Here is a 16,007-nt window from a genome sequence, read left to right as displayed (position 1 = left end):
TTGCAGCGAAATGGTGAAAACAACACAACCCATAGAATGTGTGCAGATAAGGACACAACAATATTTTGCTTATCTCCTAGGACACCAGCCCATGCAGTGTGGGTGTCTGGACCAGACATGCTTTCTTGTTCATTGGCTCATCCGCTTCATAAAACTAGGCAGCGGCTGCAATGTGTTGTCTCGCTAGCAAATCCACAGTGGTATCCTCCCACATGTAACCCCTTTCGCTTACTCACTCGCAGCAAAACGACAGTCACAGTCACCATCCCACTCGTTGCTGATTCTCCCTCATATAACCATCGCACAGAGAAAGCTTTCAGAAATTCAGCCCACTGCTACTTCAATACAATCTGGGTGGAAAAGAAAATGTTAACAGTAGTTCTGAAGCGTTATTTAAAGCTGTGACTGGCAATGATCAAGCAAGTTTGGTGAACTATCGCCAGGCAGCTTCAGGGATTCAAAATTATGATATTTACATTTAGGTTTGTCCACTCAAGTCAACTGCAAAGCAAACACAGATTAGTGATAATTCAGTACATGACATGACCATGGACACTTGAACAAACAATGTGTGAAGTCAAAGCCTGTCAGTGAAGCTTAACTTACGAGTCTGTCCAACACAACCAACTGCTAGCCTACTGATGCTACTACTTCTGACAAGTTGGGGTGTCATTGTGTATCTTTTCAGGTGGAGTTAGCATGGTTAATTGAAATCTATCATCGGCCTTATATTCGTAAGGTTTCCATCCATTTTATGTGAACCGAAGAATGCATTTGATAACGTTGGACTTAACAGAAAGAGCAAATGTCAGTCACACAGAAATGCCACAGCTGCTGCCTATTAACCAAGTCCATCCTGTAAATGGGTGCCCAATGGTGTGTTGTCCACTGGGGTGATGTTCCAAATAGAGTTTGAGCACATGGGTGATGTTGACATATGTCTAGGAATGGTTCCACAAAGCCTGCTTGCATTAGGGAATGGAGTCATTGACTTAACATCTGAATTAGCACAAGACTGAATAAAATGTGGTTGAAACTCCATCTATCCATTTTCTATACTCACTGTCCTCATTGGGGTCAAGGATAACTGGAGCCTATTTCTCAATAAGATACATTAATAATTGTTGTTCTATAAAATAGCTACATTGTTACTAAAAATCAAGTTATGCTCATTTGTTAATAAACGCTTTTTTTTTTTTTTTTGTAAATCGTGTGCTCCCTTGTGTCTCACGCCTTGTTGGAAGGGTCAGTTAAGGGAATGAGTGCCATCTGTCGGTCGTTTAGGGTAGTGCGAAAAGACAGTCAGCATTAGCTCATTTTTGATCTCACAATTTATCAAAGTTAAATAAATGCTCCACTGATACAGCACTTTGTATACAGCAATGCCTGTTTCTAATGCGCTTTATAAATAAAGTTGAGTTGAGTTGAGTTATGTCTATTTTCTTTGTATATTTTTGCGCAAATGAGCTACTTTTCCTTCTGCACGCATATAACCAGTGCACCGGCGTCTGCACCAGCCCACTCTTACGTTCCAAACCAGTGTCATGCATGCTTTTCCTTCGCCTTTCTCACCAGCACAAACAAACATTTGGAAGCAAGGCAGCGGAATCGTCGGCATCACTTGATGATGGTGAGTGCAGGTTGACTGTAAAATCACATCACTATATGTTGTTAAGTTTTGTTTTTCTTTTCTTCTCTCTCCCCCCCCCTCGAATGTTTTTAAATATCAGGGTAAAGGCCAAGGCGCACTGTTGACAAGGTGACATGGAACTGGTAATAGTTTGAGGTAGTTTGGTTCAACTGAAGATGTGTGTGCCCCCATTGGCGTCCTTTATTGGCCATTTAAAAAAAAAAGTAATCCGTAAAAGGAAGTGGGATTTAATGCAATGCTATTCAGAGAAGCTCTTCTACACATATCAGTGAGAATGAGTGAATTTCTTATCAGTGTATTTCACTAGTGTGCTCCAAAGAAAATGTCCCAAATGTTTGAGCAGCCATTTTAAAGAACTAGATAAAGCAAGGTATTCTATATGTGCTACCATATCATTTCAATGTTTTTACAAATTCAATTATTATTTTTTTTTAATCTGAGTAGGCTTTTAATGTTAATTTAAAAAAAAAAAAAAAAACATTTACTACACTTTACTGTTTACTATAATTCAATATTTACATGAAATTGACGTTGTATATAAGCTACTGTAAAGCTTAAGTATAATTTTGTATCGTGAATTTCTTTGAATTTCATGTAATTTCAATTGTACTTCATGCAATTCAAATTTCAAGTGCAATTTTGCTTCTTGTTTGCCACCTCAATTCAAATTCTAATCCAAGAATTGAATTGGAATTTAGTGGTCATTCTCAATTCAATTTTGAATTTCATACAGCCCTGCTCCTTGTAAGATCACTCTTCCTCCTCCAGCTCACTTACACACATATATTGTCTTTTAGTTTATCTTCATTTGTCTTCCTTCTAGCACCTTTCTAAACGTTCCTCCGCCTGCTCATCTGCGATCATCATGGTCAATGGATTCCAGTCTAAACTATCATTATTGCAGAGGAAAGGGCTTAGAGTTTATACATCTGTGAGGACCCTGAAATATTATTATTTAGCTACTGTATAGCACATATTTTCTCAGAAGCTACACTGATCAATCAGTTTCTGAGAAGTTGAAAACTATATGATATAAGAAGAAAACCATAAACTAAAATTTCCAATTTCATTGGAAAATATTAAGTGTTTTCAAACATTTTTCTGTTGATGTTCTGGTATTTATGGTAAATTTATGTAGATCAATGTTTATATAGATGATTTTTTTTTTTTCAGGAATAGAGAGGAATTTGATAACAGGAAAAAAAGACCACTAGGTGGGGATAAAAGCTAGAGTATGAAACATTAAGATGAAACACCAGCGAAATGTCTCCATAAATTTATGTTCAGCCGATTAAGGAGAAAGGCTTTCAACATTAAGTGATTTAAGATGGACATAAATCCTGGAGAAAGAGGACGTGGGCTATTTGAAAGTTAAGAAGGCAGAGACTCATCCCAATTTAGTTACAAATCTATCATTTAAACTGACCTCTCAACCATCACCATCAAACAGACTTATTTGGAACAAAAAACATGTGCAGTATTTGTACACAGTTATTGACAATTTAAAGAAACAGAAAGCCATGTGTACATTAGTGAGAATGGCCCTTTGAACAATATCCTCAATAAACCCACGTTTCCCTATTGTTTTGTGGATTTTTTTTTAATTAGCTTTATTTGTGCTGTCTGCATTGTCTAAACTAAATTTGTCTATTTCTTGTTAGGAATCTTAATTGCTCAAAACTAATATTAACTGACCAGTAAAATAATCAATGAATATATAATTTAGGACCAAACGTCATCCTAAGCTTTAACAAAACCCAGAGAATCAAGCAAATAATTCTATTATAAGTGAAGCTTAGGGATGAAAGCAAAGCATGAAAATAGTGTAAAAGACAAAAGAACATGTCCATAGGGGGGATTACAATTATCAAGGCAGCAGACAGTGACGTGATCAGAGAGGGATAACTAACAGAAAGCAAGCTTAGTGAAATCGGATAGAATTTGAACAATAAAAAGGAAATGCTTTCAATGAAGCTAAAAATAATAATAATGGAACATGCTAATTATGTCAGCCATAACAAATCTATTAAATCGTTATCTCCCCCCCAAAAAAATAAGATTTACTGCAGGCTTTAATGGTGTGCAGCTTTTTTAAAATGAATTAATTAGGCAGAGTAATTACTGTTTATATTGTCTTTAATGAGCCCAAAGGCAACAAACTGCACTCAACCAAATTACACCCAAAAGGCAAAAAGCCAACTTGTGGACCAGGAAGTCCTTGAACACACATAATTGAAAATGAAATCAAACAGATTTGACATTTTCATGTGAAAATTGCTCATTCTAAGCAGCAGACTAATATGCATCAACCCAGGACGCCGCATCACAAATAGGCTCCTGTTTACCAAGGTGTGTCTGTCAAATTGATCTGACATTTACCGCTGATATCTTGTCATATTCATCATGCAATGGGCTCAAGGCACAATAGTGCTTCATTAATACGCTAAAGGTCTAAAAGTCCATCAGGAAATTCAATCAGATGTGCTTGAGTAATATGCAAAAGTATTTCTTTCCTTCCTTGCTCCCTTCCCATTATACTTTAATTTGGGTCACTATTTTTAATTCCGACGCCTCGCCCATGCATGATTCATACTTCTCCATAAATCATGGTATATTTGAAATTTGTATTGATCGTTGACATACACCAACAGCACAACATTATGATCACTCGCACAGCTAAAGAAACCCTTGCAAATCGACAAAAGGCTTTAGAAATGATGACGACAGCAGGCGTACGCAGTTCTGTGCACGGAACTGCGTAGTTTGCCTCCAATGTTTCCAAGTGACGCGTGCAAGTGCAAGCGCCCGCGGTTTTTAACCATCTTGTTAGCACATCTCACACTCGAGCTGTAGATTGTCTCCTGAGAGACCACTGTTGCAAAGAAATTCAATTTGTAGCTGGAATTCTTATTTTGCCACCTTGTTCTTTCTTTTACCCGTAACACATAATGAATACACAAAATATATATATATTTTTTTTAAGTCGGAGAACAATGTGATAATATGAAATGTCATTTATTTATTTATTTATTTATGTAAATAAAATAGCACATTTGAAAATTATTGAATACAGACAGAGACAGAAAAAATAGTGTAATTATATTTGAACATTGAAAATATCCTATCCTTTAAGGAGCATCTACATATGGCAACTATTACAGACACATAAATAATTATTTTGGTATTGGTGATTACTAAGATAGGACAGCTGTGGTTTAAACCTTATTTTGGATGGTGGTCTTGTGAAATTTGTTCCCTCGATGAAACCCAGACGTTAGTTACTGTAAATGTAAAATATTGTCCCCTTCAAAAGAACAGCTTCATTCGCATACACTGCACAATAATATGTCTTTGTGTTTGAATTATTATGTTTTAATATAATATTAAATATTGAATTTGATATGTTTTATTATAAAATGTGTTTATGTATAAATTGCGCATTTTTGTTTTCATATTGGCTATTCTCTCTCTCTCTCTCTCTCAGACATTGATCTAAATAGACGCCCTCTAATTAATGTGTCTGGCGGCCTTATTATTCTTTGAGGGTGATATTTTCCTGTGATGAAAGGCAGAGAAGGTCAATTTTAACAGAGACCCTTGGGAGAAAACAGGACAAGTAGAAGTGCATGTGAGGATGCATGCATGTGTGTGTCTCGTGTGCAAATTACCGCTATGTGCTCTACTTGCTAATAAAAACAATTAGGAATACATGATTTTGACTGTCAATTGTGTTGAGATGGGGTATCATAACCTACTTCCCCTACGTTGGAACTGAGACTGCTCACTTGACTTGATTAGACAGTACTGAGTGGCTGGATCTGGCTGATTGTGAATATTGTACATTCTGTTTGTGTAATGAATGAAAGATGACTTAGTATTTTTTTCTTCTGTTGTCTTTATTCATTTCTTTTTTCCGTGCAAGGCTAATGATATAATAGAGTGGTTTTAATGGTCTTATGAACATATGTCTCGTACTCCAACTGCTGTTGTCTTGCTTGGATAGCAAGCAAAGTTCCAAAGTAAAAACGAGAGCCTGAAGAGGCCTTGACATTTGACCTCTGAATTCCCTTTGCTTAAGGCAAAGAAGGCCAAATCTCATTTTAATTTTAGACCTTCACAAATAAATTGGTGTGACAATATTTGACAAGTATGCGCTATAACATATTTCTCGTGTATTAAATAATCAGTATATGCTGTATATTCATCGGCATGATTGTATCTGAACTCAGCAAGTGAGGACGTTGGCTGCCTGAAACCTGCAGTAATCAGACTCGCATTTAGCACTGACCAATCTATGTTGTAATTGCAGAGCGACACTGATGGACTTGTTTTCTGGTTCCATATCGATTTCCCTTTGATCAATTAGTTACTTTCTTCCACGTTAGGATGGTGGTCCAAAGCCACCTGCCTCTGTAATGCTGAGATGAATGTGTGTACAGTACTTCTGTTTAATGTATACATGCAGTGAAGAAATATGCATTCCCAGCAATAGCACGCGATACGCCGATGACATGGGCCATTATCACAATGACGACATTTTGTTGCCATATTGTGCAGCCCTTTTTTTATTTTAATAATTCAACAGGCTTCTGGTATTGATTTAATTAAAGACTTATTTGCGAGATTTATTTTTCCATTGATCTGTAAGTAACCATAAAAGAGCCGTATACTGTAACCCCGGGTTTTCACCGGTTGCGGTTGCGGTGCGGTCCGGCGACGCAAGCAATTAGATTCCATTCATTCGAATGGTGCAGTTTACACTGCTTGCGGGTGCGTTGCGTGTCAACTGCGTCTCAGCTGCGGCCTGCCGCAGGCCTTCCGCAAGGATAGCCTATTTTCTATTTTTGCCGGACGCCGCAGCGGTAGGCCTCCGGCAAATGGCAAGCTAGCACAAAACACATCGAGCGGGACAGGAAGACCGAGGCAGTTTCAAAATAAATTTCCGGTTACCTTTCAGAATAAAACACTCGCCAGCTCCTATTTCGCAAGTTTTTCAGCAAAACGTGACGTGGGCGTCGCCGGGCCATGTGCTCATTCACGGTTTAGACACCAGCGAACATGGACGAGGAGAGGTTTATATTGGAGGTGGAAAACCACAAAATAATATATGACACGGCACATCCTTTTTATAAGGACTGTAATGTATTGTGAGTTTGATGTTCGCGATTGCTTGTTGTGCCCGTCTCGCTTGCCGTACTGAGCGGCAGCCGGACGCGGAAGACAGAAATAAAGAGTGGACCCGCACTGACCCGACTCTCGTTATTAATATACTTTACAAGGACAACCAAAAAAAGGATGCTGCATGGAATCTCATAGCAGAAGAAGAAGAAAAGGTTAAATCAAAAGAAGTCCACCTCTCGTTGTGAAATGCCACATGATCGCGCGCGCGCGGTCCCGCGAAACACGTTGGGAAGTGGGCGGCGACCGAACTGCCGGACCGCAGCTGTGCGGAGCCGGTGTGGATTGACAAAAAAATTGACCCGTCCGGAGCACGCAGTCAAGACGCACCGCACCGCAACCGCATCCGGTGAAAACCCGGGGTAAGCCTCCTAAAGTGAGGCCATTCATTAATGCAATGTGTCCACCCAACCTCAATAATGGAGCCACTTGAGATCAATGTACTTCTTGTCCTACAAACCATAATCACCACAACGATCAAATGCATTACTAATTTAAATGACCTTCCCTAAAAAGGAGCGAAAAATGGCAACACTGCCCACGTTTATGAGTCATATCAGCTTGACTTTATGTTTGCTACATCATTATATTGGGCACTTGGATAGTCATAGCTAGACAGAAATATGCTCTGTCACTTTACAATAAAGGTTCAATTTTGAGAATTGCAAAAAGATTTCAGGAATGGGTGATTAATTAGATTCTAATCTTTTTAAATCTCTATCAAGAATTTGTAAATAACTTGCATTCAGTGTTGATTCAATACTTGCCAGGGGCGCACCAATGTGGCCGGGGGTGGCCACTGCCCACCACACTGGCCACCCCCCACGGCTAGAGGATGATTTTGAAAAAAAATATTTTTTTTTCGTTTTGTTTTTCGACAACCTCTGCGTCAAGCTCGTGCATGGTGCGCATGTGAGTACGTGCACTCGAATAAAGTCTCTTTTTTTTTTTCTTTCAGTTTCCTTTGTCATGTGCTGAAGGCTGGATCCCAAAGCGCAGACACACATAATGTTTGAACTATTTATTCACATCGAGAGGCGTAGAACAAACTTGACTAGACGAGAAACAAAGAGAGTTGCACAGAGAGACAGTGGTAACACTTCTCAGGAGGATTATATAGACAAGGAATCGATCTGATTGGTTGTGGCTAGATATGTGGGGAACAGGACTGACATTATCTGATTGGCTGTTGACCAGGTAAAGGGATTAAAGATTCTTGACATCACATAGCCCTTGACATCACATAACATCACATAGCCTAAAACCAGTTGAAACTAGATGCTAGTTACATCAGTATATAAGACACTTGACCTCACGGTCATGAACCCAACTTAACAGGTCATGAACTCAAACTTAACCCTGTCGTGACCCCAGATATGACATTCTTGGAGTCTGAGCTGGAGTTTGGGCAGTGCTCGAAGCCAACCTCTTGTTTTGTTTTTTAATTTTTCAGTTTCCACCCAACACTAAATGTCTGCGGGGAGGAGCATGTCCCCCCCCCCCCCCCCCCCCCCCTGGAATGGGGGGCCTACTGTAATAGATTTTAATCTATTGTTCTCTGCATTCATTTTCCTAAGACTAACAATGTGACGCACACACAGTCGACTGTGGGCTATATTCATATTCATCATTCATTCTCATTCCTGCACCCCCCTCGAAACTATCACATTGAGGTGCTACTAAGAAGAAGGGAAAAAAAAAGTGTTTCTTCAAGCGCTCTTCCCTTTCCTTTACTATATTCAACAAAGCCATTTTATTAATCCAAAGGGGAAAGTGAGGTAAAAGAATCATAGAAAGTGAGTAAGAAAGAAAAGTAGTGGGTAGCGGGCTGAAGGAAAAAAGCCTGTCAAAGCAGTTTTGAGCTTCATCTCATTTTTCCCTGAGAACTACCGGGCAGAAAAAAAAAGAAATCAATTATAGAGCACACCTGAATATTATTTCGAGCACCCAGCCAGCCACTCTTGTCCCTGCCTGTCCCCTAGAAAACCAAATTACTCAGCAAACTTATCGCTTGCTGTAGCAGGTCTGGTATTAAAGAAAACAATCAAGCAGGACTGGATTAATCTCTGACAAGCACCTTATCTTTAACTTGCACCTTTGTTATTTTCTGATGAGCTGCTCTTTTTCCCCACCGTCACATTGTACCATACCTCACTGCCCCTTTTCATTTTCTCTATGGGCCACAGTAGAGGACCTTTCAGTTTATTAAAAAAAAAAAAAAGCCTTTATTTGTGAGGAACAAAAAGGGGGCGATGGCAAACAATAAGGTCAGGCAATCTCTCTCCTGCCAGCAGTCACTCACCTGATATTTGGAGTGTTATCAGCGCTGGGAAAGGATTTGCTGTAGGTGAGAGAGGTGGACAGTATGGCAGACGCTGAAGCTGCAGTGTGCGGGGTGAAAAAAATAAATAAAAGGTTGATTGACATATATCAACGTCCAAGCGAGTGATCTTTGGATGTCTCTACATATTAAACGAAAAGAGGCTTCAGGTCACAGCACACATTGGCTGAGTTAGGATAAGAGAAGTTAATGTTGCAGTTTAAAAATTGTTTTATATGCCGGCAGATTTATCTACAAGTCTCCTTCACAAGCTTTGAACATTGCTTATTTGAACTGGGCCGTTCTAATGTTGTACTGTGTGCTGTCATTTATCGACCACCCATGTACAACAAGGATTTTATAAGTGACTTTTCAGAGTTCTTGGCCGAAATTCTGCCAAAATATGACCGTGTTCTTATTCTTGGGGATTTTAATATTCATATTTGTTGTCCTGATGAGTCAATCTCCAGGGGATTTTTAAATATTGACTCTTTTAGTTTTGTGCAGCACGTAACTGGACCAACCCATGAACTTGGACACACACTGGACTTAGTGCTCTCGTATGGCTTGTGTGTTTCCAATATGGATATTTGTGAAGCTGTCTTCTCTGATCACGCGCCGATTTTATTTAATATTCCTACTCAGCGTAAGGCTGAACTATGCGCTCCTCCTAAGCTCTGTCGTACGTTTAACTCCTCCTCCGCAGTTCTTTTCTCCTCTACTTTTTTGGATCTCTGCGAGGATGACTTTGACTGCTTTGCGTGTTCAAGTATCGACGAGCTGCTTGTCGGTTTTAACTCTGTTTGTTTACAAACACTGGACATGATTGCTCCTTTGAAAATCCGGCGCACCAAATCTGCACTCGAGCCATGGTTAAATGACACTACTCGTGCTGCCAAACGAGAATGCAGGAGAGCTGAGCGTCGTTGGAAAAAAGACAGGCTCCAAGTTTCTCTTAGTATTTTTAAAGAGAGCCTGTTAAAATTAGGGATAGACCGATAATCGGCCGGGCCGATTATCGGCGCCGATATTTGGCATTTTGACAAATATCGGCATCGGCCATTTTTTGAATCTGAAGGCCGATAAAGCTCACTGAGCAGGGAATACTTGCGAACGTAGCGAATTTGGGGTTTTCATCAGGATTTGTAAGATGTTCGCAGTCAGTTTTTATTTGTTGAATACACATTTGGAACATATTCACACAATTTTTCACGGCGAAAATCTTTTTGAAACGTTTTTACGAACCCTAACAAAAACCCCAAATGAGCTACATTCACATGAATTTGTTACTCAGTGAGAAATTATATATAGTTTGAAAGAATTCCCCCCCATTTTACTGCAAATGAATATCGGCTTGAAATATCGGTTATCGGCCGACTTGACTACAAATAATCTGTATCGGTATCGGCCTTGAAAAAACCATATCGGTCTATCACTAGTTAAAATATCAAAAGACTGTGAAATCAGAAAAGCATAAATATTTTTCTGAAATAATTGCTTCCAATTGTAACAATCCCAGGGCTCTGTTCAAAACCATTAACAGTGTTCTTAATGTTCCTATTTCTGGTGGTTTTGATGCCTCCGTTGATCTTTGTGAAAGATTTCTTAAGTTCTTCACTGACAAAATTGTGTCAACCAGAGCCTGTATTGCCCAGCCTTCATTTGATCTAACTACTCCTATGTACTATTCATCTACTTTTGTTCAATTTGAGCCAGTGTCAGTCTTATTATTGAAGAATATAGTCAGTAATTTGAAGCCCTCAGGTTCCCCTACTGATGCCATCCCTCCTCGTTTGTTTAAGGAGGTTTTTGACACTCTTGGACCACATGTCCTTGAGATAATTAATTATAGCCTTTTTACTGGTATAGTACCAGGTGATTTTAAACATGCAGTCGTACGACCTCTACTTAAAAAAACAGGCCTTGACCCCCTCATTTGTGCTAATTTCAGGCCCATTTCTAACCTCCCATTTATTTCTAAAATATTGGAGAAGGTTGTTTACTCTCAGTTGTTACCGTTTTTAGAGAAAAATGGTGTCACTGAATTATTTCAGTCTGGTTTTAAAGCGCTTTATAGAACAGAGTCTGCTCTTTTGAGGGTATCAAATGATATATTTTTATCAACAGACTCTGGAAAGTTTGTTGTTTTGGTTCTCCTTGATTTGTCTGCTGCGTTTGATACCGTAGATCATGACATTTTAATTTCTCGTCTTGAGCATTATGTGGGCATTCAAGGGGTCGCCCTCGAATGGTTTAGGTCATACTTAAAAGATAGGAGCTTTTGTGTAAAAATTGACGATTTTGTGTCCTCTCAAGCTCCTCTTCCACATGGGGTTCCACAGGGGTCAATTCTTGGCCCTCTTTTATTTGCTCTCTATTTATTACCTCTTGGTTCTGTTTTTAGAAAACATGGTATTTTATTTCATTTTTATGCTGATGACTGTCAGATCTATTTTCCCCTGGCCCAGAACAGTACAAAACAACAACTCACTGACTGTCTAAATGATATTAAATCCTGGCTTTCTTTTAATTTTTTGAGTCTGAATGACGAAAAGACTGAAGTGATGTTGTTTGGACCAAGTAGCTCTTCCTCTGCTAGTGTGGATCTTGGTCCACTAGCACCTTATCTCAGGGACTGTGTCATGAATTTGGGTGTTAAGTTTGACCCTGATTTTAAATTTGAGAAGCAGATTAGTTCTGTTGTACAGAAAAGTTTTGAAAAACCAATTTTATCAAGACTGGACTTGGAAAGATTGATTCATGCTTTTATTACAACTCGTCTTGATTATTGTAATTCTTTGTATGTAGGCATTAGCAAGACTGCTCTTGCCCGTCTGCAACTTATACAAAACTCTGCTGCTCGTCTGCTTACTCAGACACGTAGACGTGAGCATATTACTCCTATCTTAGCATCACTGCATTGGCTCCCTGTGCACTATCGAATTAATTTTAAGCTTCTGTTGTTTGTTTTTAAATGTTTGAATAATCTTGCACCTCCCTATTTATCTGAGTTGCTTCACCCTTATAGCCCACCCCGATTACTAAGATTAGCTGACCAGTTGCTTCTGGTAGTTCCGAAAACAAGGCGGAAGCTTAGGGGTGACAGAGCGTTCGCGACTGCTGCTCCCAGGTTGTGGAATCAATTACCACTGTATGTTAGACAGGCCACTTCACTCCTGGTTTTTAAATCACGTTTAAAAGCATATTATTTTTCCCTGGCCTTCAGCACATAGTATTACTGATATTTACAAGCAGTAGACTGGCATGAATTTGTTTATATTATTTTATGCGTTTTGTGATTTCTAAGTATGTTTTTATATTTTATCTGGTTTTATTATCTTATTTTATGTGCAGCACTTTGGTTCCCTTGTGGATTTTTAAATGTGCTATACAAATAAAGTTGATTGATTGATTGATTGCAGACACACACAGAAATGTACAAAAACAATATCACACAATACTCCAAATGGCCACTACGTTTGTCTTGGTCTCATCAGACCACAGTGCACAACTTAGAGTGGAGCATTGCTAATTCCCCATTTTCACTTTTACACTTTTATCTGTCCCTCTCCACCTCTCAACTCCCCCCCACCACACACACACAGCCAGAGTGTGATTGTAGCCACGTGTGAGTATTGTTTGATGTTGTTCTAGAGGTAAATAGACGTGGCAAACACTTGACACAGTTGTTAGACAGAGAGCGTTTAAATGTCTCCGAACTCGACATCAAACACTATGCTAATGTCTGTTGCATTAGTGATAGCGGGCGCAGCAGAGAGGAGGAAGTGTACATAACCAACTAGGGCGACAAGGCACAGCTCAACATCGTGCAAAAAAAATATATAATTAAATAAATAATAATCCATCCGTGCACACAAAGGGGTTGCATAAAGTGCATAAAATAATATAATAAAATAATCCTTGCAAATCAAGTATTTTTTTTATTTACAATAAATAATATGTTGTATGTGTCCCTACAAGGGGTGGGGTAAAATTTAGTTACTAGTTGTTAAAAATGTCATTTTTGTAACATGATCTAAGTCCCACAATATTAAAGTAATGTAACATGAATACTTTTAGATTGTCCTGTAACAGTGCACATATACGGAAAAAAAAATAAAAAATTCAATACGACACATATGTTTACATATTTGTCTGGTATTATCACTTTGATTGTTGTTTAATATGCCTGGTTCTGGAATGCCAGAGGAAGCCTGCGCACCTGCAATGCAAACCACAAGAACTGCAAGGCAGACACGCTAAACACTTACCACCATGCATGCTGCAGACAGACAGACAGACAGACAGACAGACAAACAGACACATAGAAACTTCATCCAATGAGGGAAGTTAGTTTTGTGAGCCTTTTTCAAACCTTTCAATTTGACCAGTGTTTGTCAAAATAAGTGAAATGTAAAAACGAATTAGCTTTACCCTTTACAACAACTCGTCTCATACATACATTTTGATAGGATATGTGATGTTAACCTTGATTTTTTTTTTTTTTTTTTTAATTCCCGGTAACATATTTAACAGATGATCTTGCTTACATATTAAATAGTAAAGCTGTGAGTGATTTGTGACAGGAAGTAGAGAAGGTTTACTTACAAGTTGCCGCTGTGGAGCTTGCCAGCTTGCTTCATTTGGTTACCGGCAGTCCAGATGAGCCACACGATTCTTTGTAATGGATTAATTAAATGAATGAAGAAATCTTCCAATGACAAAGATCCAAAACAGGCACCATCACAATCACATCTTTGGGCAATTGAAATGTTTCGGGTTGTGATAGTTGTAGAGAACCTCTCTGGTGCAAGGCTCACCCAAAAACAACAATTTGCCTGGTTATGAGTGGGAAATGATCGTTCCTTCATCTTTGCTATTTATTTTTCTGACTTCCTGTCGTACTATCTGGTTAGTTAGACGCCTTTTTTTTTTTTTTTTTTTTTTTGTGCTTTCCTAGCAGCCGTCCTTACTCCACATTCCAAATGCTGTCACGGCGAGGAGAGGTAGGACCCAGACGCAGGATAAGGTAAGCCACCAAGGCAGCAGGTTTATTTCCGGCCAACCAGCGTCTCCTCTCAAGCTGAGAGGAGAACGGGGAAGCAAAAAGGTGGAGAACAAAAAACGCTCCACTGGGGAGGAAAAAACAGGCAAAAGGTATAGGGGACAACAAAAGGCGCTCCGCTAGGGAGGAAAAAGGCTCAAGGCAAAAAGGGGTAACTCAAGGCGCTCCGCTGGGGAGGACAAGGCACAAAAACAAGACAAGGCACAAAAACAAGGCAAGACAAGACAATAAGGTACCGGGAACAAGGACTCGAGGACTGTGGGACGCTTCCATGCACTGACTGTGTGTGACACTTCGGCAACGGAGGGGAGAATGCAGGTGGCTTTTATTGTCTTGGTTGATTGGTGGCAGGTGGACATGATCATGGGCGGGGACCGGTAATTAGTGAACTGCAGGAAGGGCAAGTGACCTGGGGTGCGAAGGGAATCAGAAATTCAAAATAAAACAGGAAACATGACTATGACAATAAAGGCCTGTCACGCAGGTGGCGGCGTGACAAATGCCTTGAATCATACAGTAGGTCTGAAAGGCATGTCCTCAAGGGCCGCGGTCTTGTATGTAAAGGTTTCCCTCCATCAATACACCTGAATCTAATCATCAGGATCATTAACAGGTTTTTGCAGAGCTTGCTGATGAGCTGATCCTTTGAATCAGGTGTGTTGTAGGAGGTAAACTTATATGCAGCCCTTGATGGCTGTAGATCGACCTGTGCTTTAGATCATTTTTCATAACCTTTTTGTTGCGACACTTTCGTGTTGTCACAACGGTGGATTTTGGTTATTCCGTTCTGTTAGTTTAATGGTATTTTTGTTTGTTTGTTTTTTTTTACCCTTTTTCATACTCATCAGTAGCTGTTTTTGTTGGGAACATCTAATTTATTCTACCTGCATTTCCTATAGGTTTTCTTTCGAAATGTTTTCATTTTTTACTTTGTATAATAAAGTTCGGTATCTGCTTTGTTGTCTGATCAATTACAAATTGTTACAGTACCTACAGACCATTATATCATATATTTTTTAATTCAATACCCACTCCTCTCGCTTAATAAGCTGTACAAAAAGAGAGATAGACAGAATGAGTGTGAATGACAAGTGGAGAACGATATAAGGGAAAGTGAATGTTTCAAAACTACATTATATACATTTCAACAGCTGACAAGCAGCCAGATGGAAAGAGCAGAGGTGAGAAAACTGGACAAAGCAGCGAGTGTAAAGTAGAAAGACAGCTGGTAGAAGGAGCCAGTCAGACACTGAAAGGCGACGGGGAGACTTCGAACAGCCGCATCCTAATTACAATGCACTCACCACACTACAGCACTAAAAGGCACACGTCTTGCTCACAACACCCACACCTGAGACATGCCATTTTCCCCCAAAAAATTGGCTCATTTGAGCCAACGGGAGGTCTGCAGCGATCATTTAAAACATAACAATGTCCCTTGACTCAGACATGTGCACCTGCACCAATTAACGAGTTACTAATTGCCCAATCCGAAGGTAACACTTGTATACTATCTATCTATCTATCTATCTATCTATCTATCTTTTAAATTGCATATATTTATACCATCCTTGTTGCTACCTTTTGCTCACCATACCAAATTCCCTCTCTCTGCCTCCCTCTCCTCCTCTCTCACCCTTGTCTTTCTCTTTGCAGCTGCACACTTAAAGACCCTTGCCGTATTATCCTTTTAATAAAGGCCCAGGCAGGAAGCAGAGAGGTAAAGGACAGAGGGAGGAAAAAAAGATGAGGCTGCCGCTGCCACAGCAGCCTTCAAACCTCATTAACTTTTG

At 39.5% G+C, this 16,007-nt stretch overlaps 1 protein-coding gene across 2 annotated transcripts in view; it reads right to left on the bottom strand.

Annotated features, from left to right (window-relative positions):
* ncalda (neurocalcin delta a) overlaps positions 1-15,535 on the bottom strand; it is a 55,456-nt gene extending 39,921 nt beyond the window's left edge. The window contains exons 1-2 of one of the 2 annotated variants that reach the window (XM_077527228.1): positions 15,519-15,535; positions 13,758-13,826 (exon numbers count right to left, since the gene is read on the bottom strand). The gene's annotated coding sequence lies outside the window, so the exon portion shown is untranslated. Of the gene's footprint in view, positions 1-13,757; positions 13,997-15,518 lie in introns of those variants that run through there. The other variant, XM_077527227.1, reaches the window with a different exon arrangement.
* Positions 15,536-16,007: the final 472 nt, after the last annotated feature.

This window comes from Festucalex cinctus, chromosome 7, assembly GCF_051991245.1.
Source record: "Festucalex cinctus isolate MCC-2025b chromosome 7, RoL_Fcin_1.0, whole genome shotgun sequence".
In the NCBI taxonomy this organism is placed as follows: domain Eukaryota; kingdom Metazoa; phylum Chordata; class Actinopteri; order Syngnathiformes; family Syngnathidae; genus Festucalex; species Festucalex cinctus.
This window is presented reverse-complemented; position numbering and strand designations above follow the sequence as displayed.